This window comes from Diadema antillarum, unplaced genomic scaffold, assembly GCF_040938485.1.
Source record: "Diadema antillarum isolate AM-2024a unplaced genomic scaffold, OU_Dant_1.0 scf00000086, whole genome shotgun sequence".
Lineage (NCBI taxonomy): Eukaryota > Metazoa > Echinodermata > Echinoidea > Diadematoida > Diadematidae > Diadema > Diadema antillarum.
In genome coordinates, this window is record NW_027270975.1 from 2,440,565 (window position 1) to 2,460,474 (window position 19,910).

Below are 19,910 nucleotides of genomic sequence, written 5' to 3' on the forward strand. Positions count from 1 at the left end.
GAGACTTATGTTATATTATGGCACTGGTGTGGAGTAATCCTGTCCATTCCTAAAATTCTTTCTGACGATTCTCATGAGATTAATACACAGATTAAAAAAAGGAATGTCCGGCATCATCTGCAGGGTAATGAACCTCCTAGCAAAACCAAAATCAAGTAATCTACATGACCTGCTTCAAAATGGTCAAGGTTCTGAAAAGAATTTTGCTCAAAATAATAGAAGACCTTCATGATATCATATATATTCCTTTATCATGGTGAAATTTAACCACATGACAGCATATCAACACCATACAGATCTATAACGCTGATATGCAATACTCTTTACAATTGAACTCCTTGTTCTACTTCATATTTCATGATTCTTGAGAATTCAATCATTTAGGTTGTGACCATCTTGAATGACTTTATCTAACGGTGAAAGGCCATCACACACTATTTGACTTCTAGTCCCACGACTGACTGACTTTGGATATGAAATTAACAAGCATGTTTATTCTGAGGCTATATACTGTGATTCATTTAAGATCCAAAGTTTGTCAGTCATAGGACCAAAAACATATATAGTGTGCCATGGCCTTAATATGCACATTTCAAATTATCTTACAGCAACATCGACCACGTGGCAGAAATATGGGCATGGATCAACATGGAGATGGGGTTCAAAGATGCTGATGAGAGAATCTGCGAAATGTACCACGGAAGTTCCGACACAAACAGTCAGCTTCGCATCACTGAATCATTCAGAGGCATCAATAGCAGGATCCGGTGTGTTGTCGCAACAGTGGCATTTGGTTTAGGTATCAACGTTCCGGATGTTGAGTTTGTGCTACACTTTGGCGTTCCGTCTGACATCTTGTCTTATTGGCAAGAAGTGGGACGTGCTGGGAGGGATGGGAGGACAAGTCAAGCTCACATGTACATTTTCCCAGGTGCCCTGAATTCGAGATGGACGGATGAGCAATTTATTGACTTGATCAATGCAGTCTTGAAGAAGACAAAGTGCTTCAGGAAGGGAATCCTGGAGTATCTCACTGTTAAAGAAATGCGTGAGAGCATTCAGTCTGGCCCTGCTCACTCATGTTGCAGTGTCTGCGATGGGTAGATTCATGCCTTCTTGGATGAAGACGTAATGTTTTTCCACATGTCCAATTTTACCGAAAGACTCTGCAACTTTTCACCCAATTTCTTTGGATTTTGCATCATACATCTTCCTTCGAATGCCCCAAAGCCTGAGTGTTCCCTGCCTGGGATATAGTCCAAAAGGGCATCAGCCTGATATTCTTCAGTGAAGCGTCGTATGTCAGCGTCATATAAATCTGTCCTCTTGCCTCGAGTACTATCTTCCATGTCAACTATGCCTGCACCTGTAAAGAGGGCATCAAGGTCCTTTCCAAAGGGCCCACTCATTTGTGCGCATCTGGACAGTTGTTGTGGTGTAGTACTTCCCCCAGATGACTTTACCATTCCTGTGAAAATTAAGAGAGCGATGTTTGTCATGAGGTTAATTTATCGTATTGAAATTTAATATGTGAGGTTTTCATGCCTCTGCCGCAAGAGACACACTATTTTCAGTTTCTTCAGCCATACTTCTGTCCAGCTGTCTGTCCATCATTCTGTCTGTTCGTCCTTTGCCCATAATCTATTTTGTGGACAGCAAAACTTAACCATTTGAAGTATTTTAATAAGATGTTATATGAGTGGGCAATGTAGTGGTTATCAACTTTTCAGTGCCCCTGCTCAAGGTCGGAGATCTAGGTCATATTCTTACATTTCTTTTCAAGACGTATTGTAAGAAACATGTAAGTTGTAGGCATACAAGTCGCAATAGTAGCATTTCTGATTGTTATTGTTTATATTGAAACAAATTTTTACCCTTGAATACAATAGACAATAAGTATGTTTTAGCTAAAGTAAGTTGTGAATCAATACTTAAACTCGAAGCCAATACTAAAAGGTATTATTTCTTCCAGACATTCCTAAGCATTGGCCCATTAATCGATTGTGAACAATTTATTATGATATTGTGTGTTGTTTCATATTTACTGTATGCTTAATGCAAAGTGTATAAGAAATCACATGCAGTTGGATTGATCATGTGCTTGAACAAGACCCCTAAAATGTCCGTAACTTATTTATGCCTCCCCCATGAAGTGTCCCTGGAGGCATTGTGTTTTCAAGTTGTCTGTCCTTTTTTTTCGTTATCATTTTGTGGACAGCTTAATTCTAAAACCATTTGAGATATCCGATGGTATGTCTATGTCACTTTTATGTGAAGATGCTCAAGGTCAGAGGTCAAGGACAAATGCTCAAAATTTCACTGTTTCCAATGTATCTATTCCACGCCTGAACATATTTTCTAAAAACTTAGTGTATACATATACTACCCAATGAAGATTCACTTGAGAGAGATTTGGGTTATGAGGTCAAAGGTCAAGTGAAAATATCAACATTTCATTTTTTTCTCCATATGTCGGAAATGGTTGGAGGTATGATACTTACAGCTGCATGGAACTTAGCACACATGCATGTATTGACTGGCAGTGACTTTCTGGGGAATTTTCAATGTATTGTAAAACAGAAATGTTGCTATGGCTATATAATAGCCATAGTTACATTTCTATTTTACAATACACTGAACATGATTTCTGATAAGTTTCGGTTTGATGGGTTTGAAATTATTTCCTTCTTTTATGTTTTTGGTGCATTTAAATTCAAGAGCTCCTTTTCATCAGAATGATAGCAGGATTGTAGGTCCCTATAGGAGATATAATTTGATTACAGTTCAACCAAATTAAAAAAGTGTGACCCTTCTTTCTTTGTTGATTATGTGCTAAGTCAGTGGTGTGGTAGACATAGTGTATTTTTCCAGGCAATGAAGTGACTAAGGACTCCAATCCATACAGGCACCTGGTAGAAGATAGTGCATTTCCATTATAATAAACATGGTTATAACAAAATTCCGGTTGCAAGGAAGTAAAAAAATTCAGGCAATAACATCATCCACTCTATGTTTTTTTTCAGTGCTTTTTGTTCTGTTACAATGAAATTTGGATGTAACAAAAAGAAAACCGGTGATTCCAAGGACTTTGTTATAATGAGGGGTCCACTGATGTATGTGCCAATTCTCTGTCACCTTTCAATAACTTTAGAAAAAAAGCTTTTGACAGCAATACAAAAGAACTGGCTGTAATTACCTTCTACATCTGAAGAGAAAATTAAAAGTTTGTGGAGTATAAATTAAGAATTATGATATTCACCCACATAATCCAAGTTCATGAATTCGTTCACGAGATCCAGTCCAATGTTTCCTCCACGTCTCCCTTTGGGGTTTGCCACTCTATTCCACACAAAGCTTAGCTGAAGCTTTGGATCAGCAAACCCTCCAACGCCTAATTAGCAATCAAAACACAATCAATCACAGAAAGGGCTCAAGTTTCTATAATGATCTGTAGAGAAGAAACAATGAAGTGAAGCAACTGGTGGGGTAGCTTGTGGTATTGCCAGCCCTTTTTTGTTACCTTGTTGTATTACTAAGTACAAGATAAAACTGAAGATAAAAGAAGAATGACATGGGGGCACGTGCTCTCCTTCACATATGTTTAAATAGTGTGCATGTACACTGATCAATTATATCAAGAGCAAGAATGAAAGAACAAACATTAAGCTGCATTAGCATCATATTGGACAGTGTCAAAAAGTTTGTCAATCATAGACCAGTACATGTGTTCATGTTTGGTTGCAAGGAGTAACATTTTTCTCATCTGAAAGGCATTGACAAGATATTGACTTAATTTGATAGCATGAATCAATGCAGCAGCATCCAATCATACCCATCAAAAAGTTCCATTTCTGTATTTCATTATCACGATAAGTATCACTTTCAATGAAAAAACAATTCCAAAAGCATGTACAGGTTTATCATAAACTTGTCATTCAATGAAACACTGTCTAAAACTCACATGCAAGAAAGTAATGCCCATTTATGAGATACTTCGGATGATTCTTCAGATGGAAGTCAATCATATCTGCTTTCCAGTCATCTGTCATGGCTGGTCCATCACCTTCTCTGACTGCTTGTCGTCTGACAAGGTGGCAAAGTCCTTCATACATGAGAGCTTTGGTGTGGTTAAGTATGTAGTCATCATTTTCAGCCCCAAGACTGCATTCATCTGAACAGTACCACTTATCTGGAAATGAATACAAAATAGAGAAGAATAAAAAGAAAATGAGAATGTAGAGTGTGTTATGCATTTTTTACTGTGTTGAATGATAGTACTTGGAGTAATTGTGAAGAGAACTTGTATGCCTGCCATACAAAGATTTGAATTTGCATTTGCTTGGGTACCTTCAATTGTTGAGCCTCCTTGCTCCCCTCTGGTAGAAGGACCACCATCATTTGAAGTTGGCCCTTTGTGTTTCTATATTTGTAGTGGTATTTGCGTTTTTTATCTAACATGGTCTTACTTTTTCCACACATGATAATACAACACTATTTATATATCAAGGCTTCACCACATTTTGAAGGGTCATATAGTGTATCTTGGATGTATTATCAAGTTAATATTGATATCTGCATAGAATATTTTCTGAATCCATGGCTTATTTAAGGACAGGATATGTTATCTCCCATCTCCACCCCATATCGGAACAGTTGTACTACACTTGTACATGTAAATATAGACATGCAGGAATGCCACAAAAACTAAGTGTTGCTACAACTCCTTACATAAAAGTTGGTATCTGAGTTCCCTCTGTTAGTCATGAATATATACATGCATATACAATTGTATTTCAATTTCTGTATTTGAGGGTTTTTTTTTCTGTTGGATTTAAATCTTGCCCCTCTACACAATAATAACTTCAACTTTGACTGTGTATCTTGAAATGTATGAGCTTTTATACAGGCATGCACAACAGCTTTCTGATTCTATCAGCATACTCCTGTTTCACTGCAACCCCTCACCCAAGATATGCACGCACACACACACACACACACACACACACACACGAATTTGACATCTATCCTCATTACCTGCTACAGGGTCATCTTTGCTGATGTCGACACAGGACTTGTGATACCATTCATGCTTTTTACAGTGCTCTGCTAGGTGGCATTGCACCATCCCCTCATCTCCAGTCTGACACTTCTTATGGCAGAAGCAGTAGATGTACGAGTCACTGTCTTTACACCCTTGAGAGCAGTACCAGTCTTCGTCAGAATCTGGTGCCTCTTGGAGTCCCACACAGCTTAAATGGAACCATGCATGTCTACATGTCTTAGAGCAGCACATGACCATTTCATCTGACTTCTCTGTTGGTATATAAGCAAACATACAATGGCAAATAAACAAAAAACACTTTAGGGTTATAAAGTGTTTATAGTAACTGTGTGCACAGTTGTATGTGAACTGAATTCAACTTGGTATTATCAGATCTTAATATTTACATTTGAAATCATGTCAGCTGTTAATGCTTCAGTAAAATGTTTCATTTTATTTGGAGAGTGCCACATCACTGCAGTGAGCTTTAATGCCTCGTAAGACAAATATAATAGATTTTAAGTTATTGATATGTAGATTAACAATGAAAATCCTCCCATAAATAATTCATAACACACTAGTATATACTGTGGACATGGAAGCTGTATTATCAACCCTTTTTCTCATTAGGCCCATTTCAGTAACTAGGGTAATGAATGGAGTGTCAACAGTAGGCATTTATGCAATCTGTTGCAATACAAAATGTCACTTCCAATTCCTTCAAGAGCCAGATCCATTCTTGCATCACAGAATATGTTTCTACTCGCAGACATGGTAACTAGACAATGATGAGTCACGTTGTCATGGCTATTTCAAAAGAGATGTTCATGAATTTCCTACCATCATATAAGATCTTTCTAGCCAAACATCAACCATTACACGAATATTCAGATTGAAGTTACCTTTTGTGTTGCAGAAACAGTACCGTAGAGCGTCATCAGGAACATCTCTTAATTTCTGATCAAAACCTGCTGCAGCTACTTGCACATCTCCTCGATCTGGCGGAGCCCAGCAGAAGTCCACCACCCGCTGTGATAGATTAGATAGCCACTTGAGCTGTGCTTCTACATCCTGCTCAGTTGGCAATCCTTTTGGCTGATCCTCTAGTGATGATACTCCGCATAGTTTCATTGCACACAGAACGATGTGTGATTCTGTCACAAACTAAAACGTTGAATGAGAGAATAAGAAATCTCTGAAACATGGTCTATTGAGAGTGAAACTAAGTAAATGTTATTTAGGATGGAAGGGGCAGGAATGATGAGTTAAGTAGCTGAATATCACCCAACGTCCACACATAAAAAAGTAACATAGCCAATCCAAATGCAGTAATTATTTTTTTTCATGAATTGAAATCGTCACAATTTCATTTATGTTGCAATTATCAGTTGTATGAGATTACTTAAAAACAACCAAAACTCAGTTGCAGTGAGCATCAACAAATAAAGAATTAGTAGTTCACACAAAGTCTATCATGGATTTATTACCTACACCAAGGAAGGAGGTTATGCTTTTGTCTGTTTTGATTTGTCAGAGTGCAAAATAACTCAAGTTGTCTACAGATTTGATGAAACTTTACTCACAGAAAAAGTTGAGAATGTCACAAAAAAACGCTGAAGAGGTAATCACATTTCAGCATTTTTTGTATATTTTTACTTACCTATCATTGGGAGTTATATGTGTATAAGTGGAAATGAATTGCTTCGAAGAGGTCTATGCTCTCTGATTCCTTTTCTAGTTTTTGTATTTTCATACAAAAGTTTATATACACTTATATATACCTTATACAGATCCCAGACATGCTGAAAGTTCTCAACTGCATCTCTCTTGAATGACCTGTGATTGAACTCATTCTTCAGTTGAGCAATGGTTCCCCTGTCAGCCAGGCTGGATGCTTGGAAGAACTTGTTGTTTGAATCCTGTTTGTATGATAATGATTATGCATAGTTCATATAATAGGCACAGCTAGGATTGGGTTTGTAGGTGTTTCATGTTAGTGGCTTTGCCTCCCCAACACACTTTACATGTACAATAAAAGGGAGGCACCCGTGTTGGAAACTGTCACCCCAATGCAGAGTGTTCAAATCAGATTGCAATTGAACTGAATGTTTAATTATTTCGTATTCATGAATGAACTACCTGTACATGAGGCCCTTTATTTTTATATGTGGCCTTTGGAAATCTACCATAAATTTCAGAATGAAAGAAAAAAATCCTTTACTTTAACATACCATTACTGCCGTTGTCAAATTGAGCCAATATTTTTTTTCTTGTTTTTTTTTAAAGGCAGGTTGTGAATACAAAAGAAATTTTTTGCACACATATTTCTGACTATCTGCATCACTACTTCCATCCCCAAATTATCAGTTGCTTTTTTTTTCACCAAACATTATAAACATAACATAGGCCTACACAAGTTACCAAAATGGTATATCATTACCTGCACATGGAGGATTTCCTTGTGGAACTCTTGCGGGCAAGCGTAAAATGCCTCCAAACGGTCATCCCACTTTGCTCCATTACTCCTAGCCCGCTGTGCGTGGAGAATGCGCTCAATGGTGAGGCCATCACCACTCAGGAGACATGGTTTGGGATGATCATCCACAACAGGAACATATTTCTGCAAATGCTCCATCACTGAGATCATACCCTGAGTGGAGCCTGGATCAGCGTCAACAACTCCCAGAGTGACCTATATTTCAAAAAAGAAAGGAAGGGAGGAACGAAGGAAGGAAGAAAGAAAGAAAGAAAGAGAAATTGAAGTAATGTTTCTTGCAAAAGTGATGTATTTAATACTATGATTGCAGACCACAGGCAAGCAACATATGGGAGGGTTAATTTTTGGGCAGACTAGGTATTACAATGTATCTTTTTTCTCAGAGTGCTTCCTACCCCCAGTGGCGGATCCAGAGGGGGCGCAACCAGCACACGCCCCCCCCCCCTTTAATTTTCATTAGAAACAAAGAAAATAAAAAGGATAAAATGAAATGAAACCCAGAAGTGGCAATAGTAATATTAGTCACGCCCCCACCCCCCCCCCCCCTTTACAGAATTCCGGGATCCGCCCCTGCTACCCTCCCCTTCTTTAAAATTGCATTCAAACCTACCATATCCCCACAATGATTACTTTAACCCCTCCTTATGATAGAATAGGAATAAACTACAAAAACATGATTCAAGGAAGACAAGCACTCCTATTTAATGCACATGCATTGAATAAAAACAATTGTGTTACCATGTTAAATAAAAACTTACACATTGAGATTTCTCATCCATTTCAGTAGTATGAGAATGAAGGATTCTGGAGGGAATCTTGTTCTGTAGATGCTTAAGTTGCGTCATGTGCTTGGGTAGCAGGGACTGTACCAGAAAAACTGCTCTTGCTCTCTGTCGCTCAAACACATCAGGAGATGGAAGGAATGTGTATGGATCAAGACTTGCTGCTGGTACTTGTAGAATTGCTGATCCCTCTTTGACTCGATCTTTGACAGCAAAACACATCGTTTGCAGGAGGAACTTGTTTCCATGTCCTTTCCTCTGATGTTTGGCTTCAGTTCCAAACCTGTATGTTGTCAATACAGAAGCCATAGCTGTATCCGCCGGTGTCCTTGATCGTCTGCTGAGTTTCTGGTTTTTCCTAATAAGCAGAAAGAGGGGAAAAAGTTTGTCTTTCTTTAACCCAATAAGGCCCAAGCTTATTTTGACCCCTTCCAGGGGGGGGGGGGGGGGGCACACATTGTGCTCTATATAATCTTTTTACTATATGATGTATGACTGTCATATTTGGCACTTTATATCAATCATTTTCATTTGCACAAGTGAAAAGCAAGTAAACCTTCACTATTTTGTAATGGTTGAAATTTATTAAGGTCAACATGTGGGGGCGCTATTCATTACAAGGTAAAGAAAATAATGCATAAGAGCTACGCTGAATTGCTTGGGATAGTTTTAGATATTTGTATCACATTTCATATTTCCATAGTATTGATATTCTTTTGCAGATTTATAATATGATAAACAAATGATGTTAAAGGCAAAACACATAATAATAGGGTAATCTTAAGAAAATGCTGCATTTTCAATTATTTCCATTATATTTCTTGTTTGATGGCTATGTCACAGCGACCATTGTAGGGTAATTCACAACCATAATTACTTCACTTTTTGGTCCTTCAGCAAATTACAGCCAAGAAAACCCCATTTTATCTATTATCATAATTGTTAACTGAAATTGGAACAGAAAATCATGCAAAATCTGACGAACATGGTTGTCAGTTTATGGTTGCCCTGGCAGCTAGTAATACCTGACATAGTTAAATTATATATCAAACTGTTTGCAATAAGATTTTAGGAAAGGTCACCAAATATTGTTGAAATCAGGTAAAGGGTGTCGGAGTGGCGAACAAAAACATTGTGCCCCCCCCCCCCCCCCCCCCCCCCCCTTGGGCTTTATAGGGTTAAAGTGTGCGGATAACAGGGGGACATGACATTTTCATCTCTTGCTTCTCATCTACAGATGTGTTTATTGGGTGTTGACACTTTAGAGATTCAAAATAATTTTCTTAAAATATTAGTTCTGCAGATCAAGTACATTTTCCAAGCTTTCTAACAAAATAACCCTTTGAGTAGCATTCTACAACTTTTCACTGAAATAAGTTTGCCCACCTGAGATTCTTTCCACTTCCACAGTTCATCATCATGTTTCTTCCCAATGATGTCCACATTTCGTCTGGCTGTGTCCGCACTTTGAGATATCCCCATGTGGTTCAATGTGGTGAATACCTTGTGGCTCACTCGTTGTCTCCAGAGCTCTATCCCAATGCAGGATTGCACAAATTTGTAGATCGGACATTTTGTGTAGAGGACAATTGCAAGTATTTGACCAGCCTTTCGAGCCAGATCACTGCAAAGAAGATTTATTATATCATTTATAACATCTGTATTACCATTAATGACATAACTTTTATTACATCACTGTAATTTATGAAAAATGTGTTTGGTCTTGGTCACTTGTTGCTTGTTCCCAGTAATATTATAGGAAAAGGGAAAAGGATGTGTTTTAAGAACATTAGGCCTATCATTATGAACTGTTCAAACTGGTTATTTTTGTGTTTTATTTTGATATATATGTATGAAAACAGTTGATTGTTACCCGTTGAGACGAAAGAGGAACTTCAGTTTTTTTCTTTTGTTAACCAAATACATTTCATACATAAATAGAACATTCTTTTTCACAGAATCTGTTAGCCATCATTTGTGAATATATTTTGATTTGATTTGATGTATTTTCCACTTTCAATCAGATACAAATTGAAAACAAATTTCAAAAGCACAAAGACAAAGAACAGCAAGTGCAGTGATATTTAACAATGTAGTGTACAAACAGATACAAATGAGCAATTGCATTAAGCAGTATATGTGTATACATACACACAAAAACATATTTTTTTCAGTAAATAACAGAGACAATTGAATGCAGGAGACTGCCATCGTAAGCGATTTAACTTGAAATGGATGGGGCCTCATTAAACTATCCAGTGACACAACTCTAAGATGAAAGTTAGTGCTCAGGTGGATCCAGTTACTGTATATAATTCATTCACTCATAATATGTTATATATACACACATCTCTATTATATTGACATTATGTTCAATTATTATGTCTTGTTATGCTGCTATTATAGGGCCTACCCATAAACAGCCCTCAGGGTTCTCTCCGCAGTTCATAGGTAATTGTCAATAGTGTTGATTTTATCTTACATTATATTTACCTTCTGTTTTCTCCATTTTTCTTGACTGGCATCATTGCCCAGATGCAGCTTACTGTGGCTGGCATGCTCTGCTCTGCCTCCTCCAAGGCTTTTTCCCAGGAAAATGCAGCAACTGTAGTGTGGTTCACTTCTTGCTGAAACGCTTCCAGCTTTGGTTTTGCTTTCATCTGACATTGAAGATGAAGTAACAATCTTTAAATAAATATGCATAAATTATTTTCTGCAGAAAATGAAAATCAGGAAGAAAAGCTGTGCTGAATTAAAAGTGTGAAGAAGAATGAAATTACTGTTTCCTTCTTTTCATCTCATTATCCATCTGTGAAAAGTAAGTGTTTTCTATAGTAAAGGGAGGGTAAAATTTTGTCGTGATGGGGCTTTTGGTTTCCATCGTTTTTATTATGATGAACGGATGCTGATTCTTTTTTTAGTTAGAATCTCTTTGTGGTTATTTGCGTGTATTCAGTATAATGCGAGTCAAAGCACACCTCGAATACAACTAAACCAACTCTGTTCAGCCAAATATCATTACAACCTCAAGTAACAGTAAATGAATGGATAACTAAATAAATAGAATTAAAAAGAAATCCTAATTGAGGTGATAAATATTATTTACATATTTTATGGCTCGGTCACAAAAAAAAAAAAAAATTGATATCAAGATAAGAACTGCTACGAACGTAAGTTCGGATCCTGGTCGATGATCTAATGCAAAGGTTTTTTGTTTTGTTTTGTTTTGTTTTTTAACTTCGTGAAAACCCCACTCTTCGTAAGGTGGCCATTATTATGAACCTCAGAATTCGTATACGAACAGTGACATTCGTACGAGCGCTTCGTTCCAACGAACTTTTCAGTGACCCGATAGATGGCAAACTTAGTTGTTACGATTTCAGTGATCACCCCTCCCCCCTCCCCCCCCCAAAAAAAAAAAAAAAAAATGGAGAAAAAAGTAATTCCGAGGGTGAACATGTTGTGGGTACCTAGCTGCTGGTGATGAAAGAACTAATAGGCCCATATTTTGTGACCCGCTCCAACAAAAAGATCCAGAAGTCGTCGGAGGATTTTCTTAAAATGACATGACATTATCCCCTTACTCTCCTGCTTTAAGTTCGTATATAACAAGACTAATTAAAGTACTTGGTTGCGGAGATATCAATGATTTTATGAGACCATGTCGACTGAGTGGTCTAAGAAAAGCTAAGAAATCAGCGTTTTGAGAAAACCGCGCCTTCAATGTTTGTTTTGTTCTTTTTTTATCCCCCGATACATGCCATGCACGGATCGATAAGATCACTCCCTCGTTGCTAGGGGCGGGGCCTTTCTGCGGCGCTAAATCTAAATCGTCGGACACTTCTGTTCAGTTGAAAGTCGCAAAATCAGGGCCAAGAAAAATTCTACTCTCTTGCCTTTCCTTTAATCATTTAGCGTCGAAATTTCGGCAGATGATAGACGATATATTAGACTACAAAACCATGTCAAAAACGGAAATTTGATAGTTTTGGCCGATTTTGACGATCTGACGTTAAACACAATTTTCTCGGCTCAGCCGTCAGCGATTCTAGAATCCTTTCGTTGTGGCAAGTCATATTTATTCTTAAATTGATATTAACAGCGATAATAATTCTACTACTAATAAATATAATATACTGTATGCAGCAGCGTCATAATTGTGATGTTAACACATAGGCCTAAGAATGAAAACAGCGTACCTCATTTTTGATCATCTCTGCTGCGGCAGTAATCACTGCTCGCTTTGCGGGTGCAGAGTTCTTGGACATTGTCCGGATGCCCAGCAAATACCGATATGATTTTATAAACCCCACTGCTTTCTCTAGTGGTGTTGGCATAGAATCATCGGGATCCCCGGATGCACACTCTTCTCCTTCTCCTTCTCCTTCTCCTTCTCCTTCTTCATCTTCCTCTTCATCGCTTGCTTCACATCCAGTGTTCTCAGCTTGACTTCCTCCAACATTGAAATCAAGCTGCTCTGTTTGACTTGTGGATATCTGTTTTTGTGGGGTCGCAAAAAGGGCCCTCTTTTTTGCCTTGGGGGTTGGGGATACTGGCTCCTTATTCTCGCGTAGTTGACTTCTCGGAGGGCGCCGACGAGCAGTCCGTTTTTTCCCTCGTTTCATAGTGTTTCGGAATATTTCGGTGCGGCATTTAGTGCACACAAAATTGTCTAGGTATACAGTCCTGCCACAAAGCTTGAAGGCTGTACCCGGAGATGTCACAATTGTGGCAAGTCTAGATCGATTGTACCCCTTCAGTCCTTTTTCAAATAAAGTCATGCACATAGCACATCTCGATGGATCAAAATGAGCCATGACTCCGTCCAGCGGTTAAGAGAAAAAGGGGGAAAAGAGAGACAGGCTTTACCCTGCGTGCTCAGAAAAGTTTTCCCGCCATCGTGTGCAGCTTTGGTCAGAGCGACGAACTTAGCTGATCTCATACAGCCTAGAAACACGAGGAGGGAGCGCAAAAGTTACGCAAGTGTGGATTTACACCTGGGGAACGCATGCACGTGGTTAGTCAAGCCTAAGGCGGTTAGCACATACTGAATATGTGACAGGAAAAAAACATAAATGTCGCAATGATGAAAACGGTATACCCCGCTCTTCCAAAACTGTCTATACACAACATATTGCCAATGTGAGGTGGTTTCATGACAAGCAAATAATCACACTCTGCAGTCTGTACGTACACCAATTTTCATGACAATAATACTTTCAGCCATTCTTAAAAGGTAGACGGAAAAAAGTGACATTTTGGCGTTTCATCTAGACTTTCAACTCAGAGCGGAAATATTTCCCGTATCGTATCATTTTGTCCAGAATATGTTCAAATTAGTCCATAAACATCTGTCAATGTCTAAGGTACATGTTTGTGTGGATAAATTAGCTTAATTTCACAGTTCTATAGGTATAATCTTTGCATTATAAACTGACTATTGACACTTGAACTTTGTCTTAATGACATAAACCTCTCGGGAAAATCATCAAGCAATACATGTATATGTGCTGTTTTATTAAGGATGTCTTGAGCATTTTTCAAAATATTATTATGTACATTATAACTATATATATAAATGTATATATATATATATATATATATATATATATATAATATATATACGTGTATGGTGCAAAATGTTTACCTTTGATCTTTAGCCCATTGCATGGCCTCAAACTTTATTTATTATATGCAGAATCAACCTTTACCTGATAATACTTTCAATGTGTACATGTAGTTTCATGAAAATAAATTCAGAAATTGTACATGTTGATATATATAGAGATGTTGGGAAAATGGTGGACTTGTAGTATAACCTTGACCTAAGATCATTGCCTCTGATAGGCACAGCATATTAGTGCACTCATACAGTGTGCATGTAAGTGACACTGGGCTTGCATTATTGTCACCTTCCCTCCCCAGGTATATAGTATCACGATCATGAGAATGAGTACTAGGGACATGACATAATAATTTAGTGCTTATTTTATTCCTAATGCGAATGAGAAGGAAGAGAATAAGTGTATGAATATGCTTGTACATTACCATCACCAATACATAAAAGGTGTAATCACACACTCGTATGTATAAATAACAATATCAATATGAAGCTATAATTGAGTGTATAGTGTTATTAGATATAGTGTCGATAATAGTGCAAAAAAAGACACTAAATGTTTTGAAAATGACATATATATAGGGAGCAGTGGAATACAATCCCCATGACCATATGGATGGATCTGAAAGGGTTACTTTCTAGTTTTTCATTAACCAATCCATCATACCGTTAAGATGAAAGCCAGTCTAAAACTTTATCTATATTTCATGAGAATGAAAAAAAAAATCCAGGAGAACACTGCAAAAATGATAAAATCAGATTAAAAAAAAAGGAAATAATGACATTCTGATATAAAAATTTCGGAAGACACTCCTTGTCCCGTTGCTATGAATGAATGAATGAATGAATGAAGAAAATGAAGGACTACTCAGAGTCAACTTTATTGATCTGTATATCACAGTACATAGAAATTTAGCTTCCAGTTCATCCAACTTGTTACACACAAATAATCATTAAACACACATGCGTGCAGACACACACACACAATCAAACAGCAAGTGACATGCCCGAAAGAAAAAGACAGGAAAGGATTCCCATACGGTGGAAGTCTTTGAAAAAAGAAAGGTCTCTTTAATAAATAATCAAACAATCCTGAAACATTGAAAATAGACAAGACATGTATGTAACAGAAGTGTATTCAAATCAAATCACAGCAGATAATAAACATGAAGCAAAAATGAATATGAGTCCCCAAGAAGCAGAGCTTGTGAGTGGAGCCCATTGTGAATGTACAACATTTTACAGTGTGAAAGGAAACTTGATTTATAGATGAGATATCTGGGACATTGCCCCTGCAGACTGGGAAAAAACAAATAAATAAAGAAACAAACAAAGAAACAAACATACCCTCTATCATGAAAATCACCTGTTATTTTCTTAATCCGTCATATCTCCAGATGTTCATTATGTGTGCACTTCCTTTATTGCAAATAAATAATGAACCACACATTCAAAATGTGCTTTAAAAACGAAATTAATAAGTGCCGGTAGGCCCGATAGTAAATCAGCGCCCAACATGCGTTCTTTTTTGTTACATCTCATGAATATTCATTTCAGATCTCAGCGAGCCGTCCGGGTTTTTTTCCACACGCATACATTGCGTATTATAGTATGTGCTACGTTTTATCCATATTCGCGCATGCGCTGTGTAAGTCGTACCACAATACGAAATGCGGTAGGACTTTAAAACCCTCGGATAAACTCTTTCACAGGGCTCTCAAAACAGATCATATTGTAAATCGACTTCGCCTGCTGTGATTGTAAGTATCTTATCTAAGAGTAAGGCTACAAATTTCAGTATAAAACCCTGTATTTTGGTCTCTGGTCACCTAAATGCTAAGCCATATCAGGTGCTTCCGTGACAGGATAGGCCTTGCGGTGCGACCCCTTTACGGTACGTATTTGTCCGTATGGGGTCGCTGCTGCGGTTACGGGGCAAGTAGGTGGGTGTGTGTTGATGCCAGATTGGCCAGTTAAGGGTACCTTATTACACCCCTCTGGCCCTGCCTCATCCCCTCACCCCTCACCCCCCCCCCCCACACCCTTCTCCTCCACTCTCAGCTGTAGAAGGATGATGTTGCCAGGAGCAGTGCATCATGGTTGACTTCTCAGTCTTCGCTTCCGCCATACAGCGATGCTATGATTATGATATATTTGTGGGATCGGACAGCTGATGGCTAGCTATCACTAGCTGTCTCAACACAAGAGTGGAGTTCAAGGAAGAACAGGTCATGAATGTCCCAATAATGGAGATATAAAGAAGATGAAATACGCCCAGCTTTTTGATGGGGTTAGAATACTCCTCTGGCTGAGGAATGGAAATATCATGTCATTGTTTCTCCTGTGCCTCACTATGCATCAATTTCTCATGAATTCTTTAATACTGTAAAGATGGTTAGAGGACTTCAAACTTGTTTGCTGTCTATTAAGGTATTTTCATAACTGGTAGAGTAATGTCTCTGCCATGGACTATTCTAATTTTACCGATAAGTTTGTGGAATACACGTAGGTTGTAACAGACTCCACCGCACTGGTCTCCTAGATTCCATCACATCTGTAGATTCACATCTTATGTTGATGGTCATCTATTTTCTGAGTATGACTCCTGCAATTTTTTCACATAATGTTTTGTGCTTAATTGAACACTTTCGCTGGTGCCTCAAAAATTTCCCTCTAGTTAGGATTTAGGATTGGCAGCTATGCCAGTGGAATAACACACCACTTAATATCGAGAAATATTCAGTTTCGGAAACTCTAGCAGGCGGTTAGCCAGGGGCCGTGTTGTAGCTGTCGGGTGCCCGAACCTCTCATTGAGGATCCATACGCAAGAGACTCGCACTGTCCTTGATCCGTTCCATTCGTTAACCCTTCGTGGGTATACTGTTTCAAAATGCTTTTGCCATTGGCAATGACTTGATAAAGTCCTCAACCAATGACTTGGGCAGTAAATAATGTGTGTGTCAGGAGATTTCTAAATGACAATGTTGCTCCTGTAGCGGTTTGATGAGAGTGGCTACAGGCATTCACCTACTGTTTTTACCTTGTATAGCCCCTGTTTGTACATTTTGATATAAATACATTTTGTGCTTTGACTACAAATGCAGCTCACAATAGGTAATACTGGGCTCCCACTGTCACGCAATCCACTACGCACGCCATGACTGGCCTTAAGTAGTTGAGTGTGACATTTTTATTTATGTCTATCACAATCTACGCTACTGTTGAAACCATGGAGTAATCATGGTGATTGTATCAGATGTTGAGGTCGATCTTGGCAATCGCGATGATTGTAGAAAAGTTTGTGACAGTACAAAAATTGTCTATGGTCAACACCATTGCCATGACTGACCTCAAGATCTGATACCATCACTGCAATAACTCCGTGATTGAGACCATGTTTTTAATCGGGGTGCAAATTGTAATGTACATGAACAAAAATTCCACGCTCAGCTACTACTGGCCAATCGTGGCATGTGTTGCGGATCACACGACAGTGGTAATCCAGTGTGAAGAGAGCACCTTAATTTGTTTAGAAGTCTTTCATCCGAATTTTGAACCCTCCATCCTTGTGGGATATAGTATGATGTTGCTTAAAAAGATATTTTGTCTGCTTTGACATTTATTTTAGATACAAATGGACATACATGTATGTATGTATACATGTGGATGTGACGTGTATGTGATGTGTGTATAATGTATGATACACGTGTTGCCATGGTTTTGCTGTAATTATTTGAGTTCAATATTCTGTGGGCCACCATCACAAGTTAATGATCACAGGTGTCAAAATAATCATTGCTTTGAATTGACTGCACACACACACACCTGTATACATGTAGAAAGTGTAAATGTGGCAATTTTTACGTGCTGTGTATTTTTTTTGGCACTTTTTGCATGACACAAGACTAGCCTGAAAAACAACATATTGAATTGTCTGTGCTTTTTATATTTAACACTGTATCATATTTTGATTCTGTGTGGACAGGCTGATTTTGCTACAACGTGCATTTTTCATAGACACCTGCCCGAGTATACTCAGGACTCATCTTCAATGGGTTAAAAACATTCAAAATTCATCGTATCCCATCCAGTGCAAAAAATCACTTGTGAGAAAATTTCCACTCGTACAGCATGCGATATTATGTGCTGTTTCAAATTTAAAATATCTTGTAAATACTGGAATTTACTCTTCCATTCATTCTTTACCTATCATGTCTATAATGTGTGAGCATACTGGTGCAATTTTGAAAAATTGATACCTCGTGTTAATGCTGCATGTAGACCCTATATCAAACTTTTTATTTTGTACAAGTTGTATTTCTGACATTCAAGAAAGCAAAGAAAAAAGTAACAAAACCAAAACACATTTTTAGGAATGATTGATTATTATAGTTTATATAAATCCCTGTGCATAGGAATTTGCAGGTGCAAGCTGCTGAGTGCATGAAGCAACTGCATGTACAATGATAAAAAAATATGAAAACTGTACCTTGCCAATGAATTGGGAATAAGAGCAGGTTTTACAAGAAAAATAATGCCATTGTTATATGATTATTGAACACTTGGTCTATTTTTTTTCCCTTTTAACAGAAACCTTCAATCAATGATGATCGTTGATATTTTCTCTTTTTTTTACATAAAAAGAGTTGTGCAGTTACGTTGCACAAATCTGTTATTGCCGTCAGTAAAACAATACATTTTTCACGCATTAGTTGGTAGATTGATTTTCCCAAGTGTGTGTGCGAATTGACGAGATGGAGTTGTGAAGTGGGAGAAAGGGAAAGAAAAAAAAACATTAAGTGGTCTATTGTTGACGGGCTGACAGGTGTTTTATGCAGTGTTTAGGATGATGAATGGTACAATTTGTACAAAGTTGGGAGGGAGAAAAAAAAAAGTAAAGGGGACTGGTATATTAATAGAAAGGAGAGTGAGCTGCCTGTAGGTGTAAAAGCTTCATCTATCATACTTTACGCAATGCGGGCTATTGATGAAATCTCTGCTTACCCAGTCATGCGAGAGTCAATCAGAAACGGGGGGATAGTAGAGACTGGTAACATTAGGAACATTATTTTGGACGAGCATTAGAGAGGAAAAACAGGAAGCCTTTTAGCTTGGAGCTGAGTTTGACACATCAGAGCTGTTTGCTTATTTCTAATACTGCAGGAACCTTTTATGGGGCTATAGATGGGTGCGGGGCTCTTTCAGTCCAGTGTGATATGAAGTAAAAATCATACACATCTATACAAACATACAAAATACATTTTCTAAAATGTATGATTACAAATGCACATATTATATGTGTGTACAGTACATACAGACATAAGTGTATGCACATAATTACACATAATCATAGTGTATGAAGTTTAGCACTTGTGCACATAATCGTACACACTTACACACAAATACCAGGTAGATTTGCATACCACTCAAAGGAAGAAATGGTGACCTTTATAAACTTGTTTGTGACCAATTTGATGTCATCATACTGTATGTCCATTATGTGATGATGATAATGATAATGATGAACAGCATTGTTATGGTACTATATACCTGTTAAAAAACCCCTCAAATACACATTCAAAGGTGCAGACATTGTAAATGCTGAACATTTTGGTATCTCTCTCCGCTGTAAAGTGACATATTGTTCATTCAAAATACTTTGCAGCTGAATAGACAACTTTAGAATAGGTGTAATTCTATATTATGAAAAAAAAATGTATGTATGCATGTGCAGTGTATATAGACATTAAAAAGTATGTACCTGTATGATTTATATATGTATGATTAAGTACATGTTCATGGTAGATATTGGTTGGAAAAGAAAATTTCCCTTATTTTGATCAGGAGGAGGGACTTTTAACATGTTTAGAAATTGTTCCTACTTCCAAAGCAATTGTCTACTTTGTCTAGGGAAAGGAGGGGGGGGGGGGAGGGGATAGGGGTTGGGCTGGTTGGGAAATGGGAGTGGGT

At 37.8% G+C, this 19,910-nt stretch overlaps 1 protein-coding gene and 1 pseudogene across 1 annotated transcript in view; one reads left to right on the forward strand and one right to left on the reverse strand.

The window, feature by feature from the left end:
* LOC139717993 (diacylglycerol kinase zeta-like) overlaps positions 1-19,910 on the forward strand; it is a 326,817-nt gene that overhangs the window by 41,117 nt on the left and 265,790 nt on the right. The gene's annotated exons all lie outside the window — the stretch shown is intronic.
* On the reverse strand, positions 630-12,668 carry LOC139717967 (uncharacterized; annotated as a pseudogene).